The sequence below is a fragment of the Nannospalax galili genome, unplaced genomic scaffold (assembly GCF_000622305.1).
Source record: "Nannospalax galili isolate Female #2095 unplaced genomic scaffold, S.galili_v1.0 scaffold593, whole genome shotgun sequence".
Lineage (NCBI taxonomy): Eukaryota > Metazoa > Chordata > Mammalia > Rodentia > Spalacidae > Nannospalax > Nannospalax galili.
The window spans coordinates 422413-434156 of NW_008332686.1; positions in this window are offsets into that span (position 1 = coordinate 422413).

The window sequence follows — 11744 nt, forward strand, 5'->3', positions numbered from 1 at the left end:
ATAAATAAATAAAAGGCTTCCTACGAGGTGAAAATTTTAACTGTCTCGGAGTAAGTTAGGTAAGATAAAATTAAGAATCTAGAAAGATGCTGTGATGATACAACCTACAATCTCAGTACTTGGGAGTCTGGTTAGGATCAAGTTTAAGATCAGTCTAATCTGCATAATGAGGACCTTCCAAAGGAAGGAATGAAGAAAAGGAGGAATGGAGATGGGGGCGAAGGAAAGTGGGAGGAAGGTAGGGAAGAAATTATTGGATAATTCAGAACAATAATAGATTCAAAGCTACTGAAATGAGGTGACCACAATACTCTTAAATGTTCTTGCTGTAATTCAGAAGATATTACAGGGTGAGTTCATTTAGGAATCACTTGAGGGTGGCTGGGTGTGGCCAGAGGTCAGTCATTTAGAAGTGACTTTGTTCACTCACAGAAGTCTGGTCAGCCTACTAAACGTTTCATGCCCTGAAGACTGAATCTCCCTTTCTCAGCAGCCATTGGTTGCCAATAACTGTTCAGGTAGCACTGGGATTTCTCATCTAATTTCCCATATCTGCACTGTGATCCTGTCTGGCTTGAGCCTGTGGTGGGAAGATCAGTTACCACTGAATGAACCCAACACCAAAGGGGATTTGGGGACAAAAATGTGACCCCATAGGCCTTAATATATATGTATTAGAATATGTAAATTTGGGGGTGGCTAGTAAAGGGGTGCAGATATGTGAGTGGATCTAAATATGATCAAAATACATTGTGCAAAACTTTTTGAAAAAACCAATAAAAGTGGCTTTGCTCATTTGGAAATGCTTCTGTGTTCTGTCATATACAGGAATTTAGAAAGCAAGGAAAAGAAGTAAAAGTTGTATATAACATTAAATTCTCTCTTCTTGGATTTAATTGGTATCCAAGCCATCACAAGACATTTCATGTATAACTTTAGGAACAGTTGTGGGTTTTTTAAATATAAAAGTTACAAGTGAAAGCTATGCAAAAAAAAAAGAAAACAAACAAACAAAACAAAAAAACAGTACCAGGTAGGAGAACTGTGCATTCAAGTTGTTGGTCATGTTAGTTCAAGGGACTCTCAAAAATAACACAGCCTATTGCCATAGCTATTGTATACCTCTGAAAATGTAAAAGTCAGACCCTATTGCTGAAGACAGGACATATTTTATAATTAGGACTTGGAGCAACTTAGATAGATAGAAGTGACCTTGAAGCTTCCCTCTGAAGATTAGGTATCATGGTACCATGATACCTTTCTGCCAAGGGAGAAAACAAATGAATGGTCCTACCCAGCATGTTATTACTATTGGTGCAGTAGTGGCGCTTTTTATTTTGGAATTAAGGCCCTTTCAATAGGAGTGAAGTTACATGCAGAACTGTAAGCAAAGCCAAATACACACTGATGGGAAATGTCACAGATCCTACAGAAAAAAAGAAAACAAAATACAACAAAAATCTCCCTTTGTCACATCCCTAAAATAATGTAAATTCTTACTGTATTCTAAATATGCATCCTCATGTTTATTCTCAGCACTCATCTGAGAAGCTTTTCTTTGCAAGAGATGGATACTAATACAGAGGTCCACTACTGGTCGAAAACAGAGAAAAAGTATCTGTGAGATGCTTAGCCCTCCTAGTGTGACACATGTTCAATGCAACTTCTACACATAAGATGAATGTCTGTCAAGTCTCACCAGAGAAGTTTCCTTATGCAACAGATGGTGATTCAAACAGAAACCCACAAGTAGCCAATGTACAGAGAACAAGGGGCTCCAGAGTGCTTATTCCTTATTAGAGCACTTATTTCAGACTTTTGCCTTCCAAGGCTCAGATATCATTGCAGAAGAGGAGGCAGAAATATTTTATGAGCCAGAGGGGATTGTTGACTACATGGAAACAGAGTTTTTCAGACAGCTTGTCTATTAAACATATGAATTCACAGTAATAATGACAGCGTGTACAAGTCCCATGCAAGCTCAAACCAGGCAAATATTCCAGCATAGACATGGGGAGTAGGTAAGAAATACCAACACAACCTAAGGAACTTTTGACAGCTGCTGGCTGCTGGGAGGAAGCGACACTGTCTCTTATAGGACTGAGACTCTTAAAAAGTTAACCAGGGTCCAGTGAATACATTCACACTACACTGAAGGACATATGGGGACTCGTCAGTCTCTATAGACCAGATAGATAGATGATAGATAGATAGATAGATAGACAGATAGATATAGACTTTATATATATAGATATAGATATAGACTCAATAGATAGATATAGATAGATAGATGATAGATAGATAGATATAGGTAGATAGATACATAGATACAGATTTTACATATAAATATATATAGATACAGATATAGACTTCATATATATATATATGACATGAAGCTATAAAGTGAGGTACAGACATGGGAAGGAATCAAAGTACCATCAAATTATACTGTATGAAAACCACAAAAGTATTATTTAGAGTTCATTTTTAGATGAATATTTTCATGTATCTAAAGTGTGAGGCAGTTTTGTTCCCATAGGCATTCTTTTTTTCAGTTCCAAAGTGTGTCAATATTAACTATATTTCAAAATTCACTTAGCAACAAAAGTGTCAAACTCAAAAAGGTTTACTGATTTAGAAATTTTTAAATTAAAAATAGGAGATAAAATTGAAACTCATAGCCAGACATGATGGTGAACACTTTTAATCCCAGCACTCAGCAGCCATAGGTAGGTGGATCTCTGTGAGTTTGAGGCCACCTTTGTCTCATAGTGAGATCCAGGACTAACGGCTTGGACTACAGGGACACCCGGTTTTAAAGAAATGGCCTTCCAATGTGCCTAGGTATTGGGCTAGGTGAACCGGGAGGCTAATGCTGCAGGCTTTGTAAGCATAGACTTTGAACTTTAACCACTTGTGGCCTTGGCATTGGCAGTTTCCTAATTTTTGGCTTGCAGCTAGTCGTTGACAACAGCAAACAACAGCAAGAGGCAGTAAGTGCTGGTTTTGTGTGCTGAGAGCCTCAGCCCTACAATAACATATTAGAGCTCTCCATCCCAGTGCAACTAAGTGATCAGAGCAGGACATAGAAGCCACCTAGACAACATTTTAGGGTAATGACCCCAAAAGGAAAATGACGAGTTTCTTTCTCAGCTAAGACCTGGAAATTCATCTGGATTGACAAGCATACTTGTCCTTAACTGAAGCCAGAACTACTTAATCTAAAGATGTTTCTGGTTCTACCATAGCTAGAGGCTGGGGATGCCATGAAGGGGTCTGTACTTTTGTTCCCTATCTCTTATCCCCTGAAGTACTATCTTGTTCCTCAGAGACATGCTGACAATATAACCAGAATCTCAATGGACATGGGCACCTGGAAAGAGAACTGGACTGACTGGCTCAGTCTCCCCCTCCTCTCTCCCCTCCACTATGCCCTTATTAACCCCAGAGAAATAAGATTCAATGGCATCCCATCCAAATCTCATTCCCCCCAACTCTACAGGTGCTCTTCTTTCTCTACCCTAAGCACCCTATAAAAAAATGTTCTATACAAGACTTCATGTACTATATTGAATAAGAGTGAAGAGAAGTGGGACTCTTGTTTTGTTCTTGATCTTATTTGGGAATGCTTTAAATTTTTCTCAGTTTAATACCATAGGCCTACTGTCTTACTTAAAAGCCTCCATGGGATAGGTTGAATGGGAAGTTAAAGTAGAAAAACAGTATTTCATGAAATTTTCTGATAATGATTTAAAATATTTTTGCTAGTTGGATTTAAATGTCAATTTAACACAGACTCACTTAGAAAGAGACTCTCAATTGAGGAATTATCTGGATCAGTTTGGCTTGTGACTACATCTGTTAGGAATTATCTTTATTGTTCATTTATTTAAGAAGACCCAGCCCATTATAGGTGGCACTAATACTTATTCTGGGCTCCTGGGTTTTATAAAGTGGTAGAAAGCAAGATCACAGAAAGCACAAGTAAGGCAGCAAAGATCCACTGTGTTCGTTTCTCTCTGCTTTCAACTATGGATGAGAAGCTTTGATTTCTTGCTTTGCCTTCCTACAATAGTAGACTAAACCCTGGAACTGTAATCCAAAGAAGCCAAAGAAAACTTTTCCTCCTCATATTGTGTTTGCTCAGAATATTTTTTCACAGCAACACAAATGTGACTAGGACAATAATCAAATTTTATTTTGAACTTGTAGCTTTGAAAACATATTAGCAGCCAAGTGGCACATTGTCCATTGACTTGACTTTAAAATTAAGCAAAAACAAACCAAAGCAACCAACCAAACAAAGAAACAATTATCCCACCAATGAACCCAGTGACACTGTGGGTATATTGTCTAGAACTTCTGGAAACTTGAGTGGGAGTGAAGGTGAAAAGGTGTTAATTCTCAAATGCCATACATTTACCTGCTTGCCAGTAGAGTTGTGTTTGAATGACAGTAATACTTAATATTGGGCAATATACATTTCAGCACTTTGAAAAAGATTCATCTTTCTACCCCCTCTTCTTCAGCCTTGGGTGGGTGAAGTTTAATAAAGAAGTCTTATCCATTGACCAGCATTCAGCAGACTCTTGATCTCCAAGGTTTGGCCATTTGTGACATTTTGTGTTTCTAGGCCTCTGTTGCATGACAGAGCTTCATTACTGAGAACTGAGAGAATCATTAGTGTCCTCTTCTTACTCCTGTTCTATGTTCCATGAGCCTTAGGTGTATAGAGGTTGCATTGTAGATGTGTCCCTTAGGCCTGGGCAACACATATAGACAATGTCTATGTGTGACCATTTGTAGTACTTGGTAATAGTCTCCAACTGGTGCAAAATGTGTTTCTTCGATGAATGGTGTCTGCGATATTTCTTTGTAAATATAAGGATACATATTTTGCACACAGTAGAAACCACATTAGTCTAGAGGTGTGACAGTCTAGGGTTTTTTTTCTCAGATCTATGACCACTTCAGCCATGTGTATTTGGTTATGTTTACAGTACCACACTTGAGTTTCCTCTCCTTGTGTGAGCGTTTAGTTCAATTAGGTAGCTGTTGGTTACCCCCAAGATAAAAGTGCCACTCCCATACCAGAGTATATGCTGTGCTGGCCACTGGTCTTAAAGTTGGTGTTGTACTGTGGATTGATGTTTTCCCTTGGTACCTTCATAACGCTCTCCAAAGCTATGAGAGCTAGCCTCCAGGGAATGTGGTTTCAGGTCAGTTGCAGCTCTATTGCTCCAAATCCTGTGTCTGAAGTATGTTCTGTCTTCAGCAGCAGGGTCTTATGTTCAACTTCTGGGAGGCCATCAAGGGCTGTGGCATTAGTCTGAGTAATTTTGAGAGACTCTTGGACCACCGTGGCCAGTAACTCAAAGGAAGGTTTCTCCTTTCTGGCATTGTTTCTGGTTAGTTAGCCTATAGCGATACAAATGGACTCATGTAGAGATAACATATGTGGAGATAATATATGTGTAATTTGTCATTAGTTTGTCAGACTAATATGATTCCCTTCAGATTTTTTTAAAACTAGTTAGACATTATTTATCTCCTCTCTCTCTCTCTCTCTCTCTCTCTCTCTCTCTCTCACCCTTCCACCATGATTTCCCCTTTAAAGTGTCCCCATTTTCCCCATTTATCCCTTGTTAATACCAGTCTCTTATGGTACCACCTCTCTTGAGCTCCTTCTTTCCTTTTATCCCCAAGATTCCTAGTATAACCCTCCCTCCATCACTCCCATATAAATAATACCAGTTTTATTCATTTCTTCCTTAGTAATACCTGTTTCATACTGTTTGTCTCGCTCAGGTTCTTTCTTTTCCTTTACCTTTCTGTTTCCTTTTCATTACCCTGGTTCCTGTAGTTTAAAAGGATTTGGTGATAGGATCCACATATGAGGGAGAACATATGTGGTTGGTTTTTCTGAGTCTGTGTTAATTCACTTAGTATAACAGTTTCTAGTTCCATCCATTTATTTGCAAATTTCATGATTTCATCTTTGTTTACTGCTGAGTAGAACTCCATTGAGTAAATGTACCCCAAAAGACTCATCAATCCTTCTGGTAATTTACAAAAAGATTTTGGATAAAAAAGCCAAATATCATTTTTAGATATAGGACAAACTATATAATTATATATGGATCTATTATGCCTTAAATTCATATTATAGGTATAAATATTGGACATATTGGACAGGAAATGGTATATTCATCTATAGTTACAAGGATATGACTATCTCTGTACACAATTCTAAAGAATTTACTAGTCTGATACATATATAATCATGGAAATAATGGTGTAATAGTAGTGTAGTACTCAGCCACAAATGATATGTCTGGATTGCCCTCACCCCGTACACTCAGAAATCATAGTAGAAGAGGGAGCAGAGAGTTTGTATAGCCAGAAGATGGGGAAGACCTAACAAACCAATGTCTTCTGGACATGACAGGATTGCTGTATTCATGAACTCAGAGCAGCTGTGGTTTTCTGAACAAAACCTGCAGATCAAGACAGAGACATTCAAGCATGAAGTGGGGAGGGGTTTATGAGCCCTGACCCCTATCTAAAGTTCTATGAATAGATGACAACTTCAGGAGGGAGGCAGAGTCAATTTTAAGGGTGTGGCTGTTATGTAAAACAATTCCTGGGGAGCATTGAACAAAGGTCCATCACCCCAGACAGAGAACCAACACCACCAAAGTAAGGATAACACCAAAATCCAAGTTGGTGAACCTGGGAGTTTTAGTGGGGTTACTTACAGGAGTAAAGATTAGGGGTTATTTACAGCAAATGACTCACAGACAGTGGCATCTCCAAAGCCATCCAGAGCATGGATGATAACTGGTAAAAGCAAGAAATCTGGAATGCACTGCATAACCTGCATGAAGCTGGATATGTTGGAGAGGGAATGTTCCACGTAGCTCAGTTGGTCTGAGGCTCTTCCTGACATCTTGGCTTGTCGGTGCTTCTTCCAGGTTTTTTGGTGGGTCAGGCAGCATTGCTCAACAGTTCTTAGGGCTTATGTGTACTTGCCCAAAGAGGAGCCCTGTGAACCTGGTCAATTTCAGGGACTTCCTGATGCTACTGAGTTATTTCTTGAGCTTAAGGTGCTTCCCTGCAGGATCAGCAGTTTCCCCTCCCCTCAAAACATCCTTTTGTTTACTCAGTTTATCTCCAAGCTGGAAGGTTTTATTTCTTATCTCAGAGGAAATCCCTACACAAGAGCAGCCCCTGGTAGGTGGGCCATGATCCATAGTCTCATCCCACAAACATGATTATATGAGCAGCACAAATTGGAGTTGGTGTATTACACACACAAAAAAAAAGTACAGGAAATTGGAAGGAGTGGGGGGGTGAAGGATCTTAGAGAAGTTAGGAGGGAGAGGTGAGGAATGAATATTATCAAAAAACATGGTATGAAATTCTCAAATAATAAAAATAGAACATAAAGTAAAATAGATGGTTCTGTGCATTTTCAAATGAAGCAACTAGTCCAAGCAGTATTTAGTACAATCAAAATATTCTGGGAAAACTGATGATAGTGATACTTCAAAAAACATGAAATATTTGAAATGAGAATGAATTTGAAATCTTTCACATACTTATGAAAAGTCTCTCTGGTCTTGAAATCAGTAGAAAAGAAGCATCTAAATTAGTCTTCAAAATATTTATTCTATAGAGATATACAGGATTATATATAAAAGAGTAAAAAAGGAAGATATGGTAGACGGAGTAAGATAAAATCTGTCCCTCTAGGTTAAACTTGACCTTAAAACTTTCTTCAGTTCCCTATCAAAACTTCCAGACTACTTCCATATGGGGCATTTCTTATAGTTCTAAGGCATAGGCAATATATTTTGTAATATTCACAAGTTATGATTTAATAATATTTTATATTTAAATAATGAATATTCCTATGCATTTGAATAGAACTCTTATTCAGAAGGAGATTTAAGAATAAGATTTTCATCGGGGGCAGAACTAGGGACATGGTTCAGAGGTTAAGAGTACTGACTGCTTTTGCAGAGGACATGGATTTGGTTCCCAGAACCCACATGGTAGCTAACAACGTTCCATAACTCCAGTTTCAGGGGATCGAATATATTCCTCTGACCACTGGCATTGTTTGATATGGGTGCCCTTACATACATGCAGGCAATGCACTCATACACATAACATAAAAATAATAAATAAAATAACAAAGAATAATATTATAAGCAGATGCAGATATTGCAATACTTCATCAGAGAATTATATATTTTTAGCTATTTTTTTCACTTGTTTTAGTCTTTTAAATTTTCATACATATATGCAATGTAATTGGATCATGTCCACCACAACCTCCATTTCCACTTTCTGACACTCTTTGAATTCTCCTGAACATCCTCTTCCTAACCCATATATTTTAGTAGCACTCTGAATCCTATTAGTGCTGCCCAGTTGGCATAGATATGGAGTCTCCACGGGAATATGAGCCACCTACCAGTGGACATAATCCTAAGGAATGACTACTTTTTCCTCTGCATCTATCAACTGTCAGTTCCTCCTCAATAAGGCTTGGGGCTCCTAAGCTCCCCCCATTCTAAGCTGGAATTCTGACTGATTTGACGCTGTATAGATCTCGTACAGATAACTACAGCTGCTATGAGTTCATGAGTGCAATTGCCATATCATGTCCAGAAGACGGCAAGCAGCTCATAGTACTGCACCCCACCCTCTAGTTCTTGCATTCCTTCTGCTTCCTCTTTCTTGATAATCCCTGAGAATTGGTGTGGTGCAGATTGGGAGATGGATAAATATGTCCCAGGTAGGGCTGAAAACTCATAGTCACTTATTATCAGCACTTTGACAAAGTTTAACTATTTTTCCCTCTACAGTCACAGAAAACATTGAAATGCAATTATGCCATAAATGTAATTATTAACATATTTAAAAATCATGTACTCTTTGCATAATTTTCAATTATTTGCCGCTTAATTTTCACCATGGCCCAATGAGGCTTACACTATTTCATTTGGCCCTTGCTTTCAAATGAAGATATTATAGCTTAAGTTTATTCAGGTACTACAAAGAAGGTCTCTATTTAAACAATAACAGATAATCTAGACTTTAGAACCAAAGCATCAAAAAGAAACAAAGTCCAATATTATATCATGGTAAAGGAGTTAATTCTTGCAATAAAACATCGCAATTCTGCTTATATGTGCACCCAATAACAGAGCTCCCAAATATGTAAATCAAGCATTCATATAACTAGAAAAAGACTTAAACCTCAGACGTCATCCTTGTCTCCAAAAGTGATTCAAGCAGAAAATCAACAGAGAAAAATGAAATCCCACAGAAGACAAGTGAACCTAACAGTCATCTACAAAAATTCTTCTAACAATGGTAAAAGCTATTTCACATGGAATATAATTTAGAATGGATCATATTATAGTCTAGAATATAATATTAAACCAATATTAAAGGACTGAAATCAATACCAAGTGTTTTTCAAAACCCAGTCAACATTATGGGAAGATAGGAGCAGAAAAAACTTTGAGAAGTACAGAAGCTGATTGAAATTGAAAAAAACTTAATTTTAAATAAGTAATAAATTAAAGTAGAAATCAGCTATGAAATTTTAAAACATCTTGAAACAAAATGCAAAAAAATGTTGTTAATATTGATGGGATTTATCAAACACAATCCTAAATTGTATGTTTTTATCAGTTAACACTTGTCAAAAACAGCAGAGAGATGTCAAATAAAACCTGCAACTTCATTCACAGAGCAGATGAAACAAGGATAAATCAATTCTAAGCTGAAAGAAAGCATGAAAAAATAAAAAAACAGAGAATAAATAAATTAAATACAGATTAGACTCAAAATATCAATATAGGACAGAGCTATTTTCACTTTGCAAATTTATCTTTTTCAAATTTGTTTTGAGTGTATGAATGTATTGCGTGTGTGTGTGTAAGTGCACACATGCAGTGCAATGCCCATGAAGTTCGGAAGAGTGTCTCAATTCGCTTAGAACTGGAGTTACAGATGGCCAGACAGTCGTTAGCCACCATGTAGGTGCTGGGAATTGAACCCAGACCCTCTGAAAGAGCAGCCCGTGCTCTTAACTATTAAGTCATTTCTCTAGGCCCTCAACATTAAATTTTTTAAAATATATGTATTTTCATTTTATGTGTATAAGCATTTGCTTGCAGGGATGTAAATGCACTACCTGTATGCAATGCCTGTGGAGGCTAGAATAGAGGGGATCAGATCCCTCAGAACCAATGACAAGGATGATTGTTAGCCACAATGTGGGTTCTGGGAACCAAACCCAGGTCCTCTGCAAGAGCAGCCAGTACTGTTCTTAACTTCTGAGCCGTGTCTCCAGTCTCTTAAGCAAACTAATAAAGAACAATGATCATCTTCCTTAAATCAATGATTCTATGAGTTCCACATTACTTGACTTCAAAATCAGGTAAGGATGCAACACCCCTCATTTTCTATGGTTGATAAACATGATCTTCATGTTACAGTTAGGCCACCATTTTATTTTTATCGAATTCAAAACCCTGCCCTTCCAGTTTCTCCAATGTACCTCACTATTTTCTCAAATAGGAAATTGAACCAAAACAAGTTAACTTGCACGTATGGGGAATTCAATTCCCCCCAGTGTCAAACAGGACTTTCCAGAATAACTGCTTCTGAAACAAGGCCTTTCCATCAACGAAATAATTGACTCCTGGGAGGCAAAGTAGATAAAGGATTCCTGAAATTTGAAGGGAAACATCTTTAAATAGTCTTTTAATGAGGAACACAATGCTATGTCATTTAAAGATTCACCATGACTGGAATGGATCCATTTGAACATTTTTCTCTGAACTTTCTTCTTCCTACCTTATAAGATCAGAATCACAAATCAAAGATCATTTCCTCATAGTTTATTAAGAGAATTTGTTTTAATTCAAATCCTATGATTTCTTTGAATCATTTTAGTCTTTAGGGTAGAGGAAATTTTTTTCTTATGAAGACACTTCATTATTTCCTGTCATTTTGACATCAAATTAAGGAGATTCTTAGCTAGTATATCCACATATTTTATAGTAGAAGTTTCTTCTAGAAAGGTCTCATTGAAGATTGGATTTTTCTGAACAATCACAACCAGCACTAAGAGCCTCCAAAATAGCTAAGGTATGTTTTTGATAGTCCTGATGCTTGTTAGATATGACAACTTTTCATCTACAAGATTCATTATTTTTCAGTGTTTGTCAAATACAGTCACAGGATATTCCATCATCACTCCAAATCCTCAAAAGTTAGTTGGTAAATATTTTACTTTTATTTAATCTTTGACACTGTAGGAGTTTTAGAAATTAAGTAGTTGATGAAATGCATATGCCTATTCCAGGAACAATTAATTTTTACAGGAATAACTTTCTTAATAACCAAGATATACCATAAGGATAAAAAAAAAAACTAGTTAAGCCTCTCACCTACAAGTCTTAAAGATTCATATTAACTGAATAATCATAAGTTGTTATTCTATGCACAAACACAACTAGCTCATTCTGAGATTTTATGCTATGAATATATTAAATTTTGTGGCATCTTTGAGGTAATATTGGAGATGATTTTTTCTGTGTTCTTGGTAGGTATAAGTGCTTACCCATGTTATTGTCAAGCTTTCAATTCTACTCCTGAGGTAATTGTATACACCTTTATAAAATAAAGTCTTATATTTGTATTCAGAAATTTGGTGT